This window comes from Microtus ochrogaster, chromosome 10 (assembly GCF_000317375.1).
Source record: "Microtus ochrogaster isolate Prairie Vole_2 chromosome 10, MicOch1.0, whole genome shotgun sequence".
NCBI classification, from domain to species: Eukaryota; Metazoa; Chordata; class Mammalia; order Rodentia; family Cricetidae; genus Microtus; species Microtus ochrogaster.
The window spans coordinates 81,029,133-81,032,124 of NC_022016.1; positions in this window are offsets into that span (position 1 = coordinate 81,029,133).

A 2,992-nucleotide genomic window follows, 5' to 3' on the forward strand; every position below is an offset into this window, starting at 1 on the left:
CATCCAATCCCCAAATCCTGTTTCACTTTTGACTATTGTTAAAGATCATTCAGTCAGAACTCTGGTGCATGTTCAGTAGCCACTTCATTCTCTTTGGTCACAGATGGCTGTCAGTGGCTCTTAGTCTTTCTCAATTGCAAAGCCTTGACATGAAAGATCCCAGGCCAGTTGTTTTGTGGAATGCCCATGTTTGGATTTATCTGATGTTTCCTCATGGTTAGATTCAGGTTTTGCATCTTCGGCAGGAATATCACAGAAGAGCCAGTATATGTCTCTTTCAAAGATTAGTTTTACATTTTATTTTCTGTTTCCTTAGAGCGTTTCCCAAAGTGTATTCTGCGGAACTAGCACCTACTGTGTTCTCAACACCGTGCCACCTATAGAAGGTAGGATTTGAAAAGCTTTTGACTTTCAGGAATGGGTGGGCTTGGCAGCCAGATAACTCCTTCCCTAGTATGGTGAAAACAGCCCTGCACCAGAACTTAGGAAGCTGGGCTTCTGCCTTTTGCTGCTGTGTGATCTTAGATGAGTTACTTAATCCTTTTAGGCAACACAAATAATGCTCTCCTCATGAGCCTTCTGTGAGGATTTAAAGCGATGGATCCAGCCACACAGAAAGGTCACAGCCCCTGCAAATGTTGGTATTAATACAGCACTTACTTCACTGTGGAGTCCAGTAGTACATCTGGGTGATACAGAGTAGGACTAGCTGGTGTTCTGTGGGAACCAAAGATTATTTTTGAAACCCAGTTGGGCTACTTGTAACAGTGGATCTTGGCTAAATTAGTCTGAACCCTCAAGTTCCTTATCTGCAGAGCTGGGGTGGTGGTGGTGGTAATTAAAACGTCACATTTTCTCATGAGGATTAAACAAGAGAGCCCAGTATATAGTCCTTCTTGGGTACCTGGTGTGTTACAATAGACCTCCATGAATGTCTCCTCCAATCAGTAATAGAAACCTAAGCACCTGTTGCTGAAGTTGGAGTTGAGTGAAATAAAGTACAGGAGTGTGCCCAAAGCCTAGGTGAATGCAGCCCAAATCTTTGGTGCCTCTTCTTTTTCTGTTCCTGTCCCATATTTTATATTGAAATATAACTGTAGAGTGAATAGGAGTTCATAGAACCTGGGTTATGATGCAATAACATAATGGAGAAGAAAACAGTAATTATGGGCCACCTAAGACTAGAAAGGGTGAGAGTGGTATTTATATAACTCCACAAAGAGAGGAAAGAGAGGTTGTTAAGTAACAAAACTATTCAGGCTTTGCTACCTAAAATTATTAACTGCTTTTAATCACTAAAACTCCATTTGAAGAATTATGTTGGGTTTCATTTCCTTCTTAGACTGGAAGAGAACAGCACCTGTTCTGACAGTGTTTGGGGACAGGAATTGGAAGGTCTTAGGTTGGTCACGGCAGTGCTTTGCTATGAGCGCTGTGCTGCCTGGAACACACCAGTGTGTGCTCCTTTCCCTGAGCCAGTTCTGATCCCACTAGTTAAATCTAAGCACATCATAATTAGAGCCAAGCAGAAAAGTGTGGAACTGGAATTGCCTTTTAGCTTTTCCTCTCCACACTGTTGATCACATGCCCCGTGAGAGTTAGCCGATGGACTTGCTGCTGCAGTGGAGCTGGTGTGGTGGTCTTTCTAGAGGTCCAGAGACGGACGAGTCACCATCCCTCACCTAAGTCAGGGTGTTCTCCTTGTTCATAGGCCCAAACTGTTATATTTTTATTGCAAAGGGAAAGACAGTGGAGGTATCCTTATCAGACTAGTTTAGTTAATATACTTAGGACTTAGCTTGCAGAAATTCGAGCACCCCAGAAACATGCCAAATGCATTTCTTTGTGTTTTAGTCAAAGATTTGGCAATTTGAATCTCAATTTTAGAAACAAAACCGAAAGTTAGACTCCAGTTAGCTGAGTGAACATTTTTATACATTTTAGAAAGATTTAACTAAATTACACTATGACTCTGAAATTATCATTTTGAAAATATTTGAAGGTTGACGAGGAAGGATGGCTCATTCTCTAGAATTATAGCTGTCAGCCAAGCACATCATCTGTCAATTTCAAGAGCCCCACCAGTTAAGTTTTTATTGTGAGGTAGGTTAGGAAATTATATTGTGAAATCATGTATCATGTGTTTTGCTAGATAACGATAATGAAATGCTTGCCTGTCATTTAGTTGACATTCCCACTTTGCAGTGTCAGAGTTTAACTGTTTGGGTTGAATATGGAGGTGCAGTTAAAACCAGGTTATACCTTAGTTTTAGTGTTAACATACTATTATTGGCATTTTAAAACTGGCACATATGTTCGGTTATTTAATCATTTTACAGCTATTCTTAAAAATTAAACAGTAGCTTTTAATTAAAAACACATTTTTATGCAGTATCACTTCTTGAACAGTTCTTTTCCAACATAAGAACAAAGTTTTCAGTTACCATACTTTAACCATTTATACTGAAGTTGTATTATTTTCCTCTGGTGCTGGAAACTGAACCCAGACATTTTAGGTGAATCATTTGTTACTGTGCTAAACTTGGCCCTAAAGAATGGAGTATGAGTTTAGTATTAAACTTTCTGAATTCTGACTTCATAAGTTGGGAGAAGGGCATTTACCCATCATTTTGATTCTTAAGAGCACCTGACTTACCGTTCAGCATAAACCTAAAATTCTGAAAATGATGCATTTGAAAAGCAGAGCAAGAGGACCTGCCTGCTGGCCGGCATGCAATCCTTCCTTCCTTTCACCTTGTGAACATAGGGTTACTGTGCAGGGCTGCTTCATAGCTCTCTTCTGTAGTGAGCTCTGGTGGAGCCTTGATTGAGATAGTGCCCACATAGCATTATGCTTTCGTCTTTAAAAACATTTGCCTTTGGGTCCACACACCATTGTCTCTTCTGTCTGAGTGAAATTGAAAGCCTGAAGCTTTTCCTCAAGCAGTTGTATTATTGAGAACAAGAACACAAACATTCTCTCTCTCTCTCT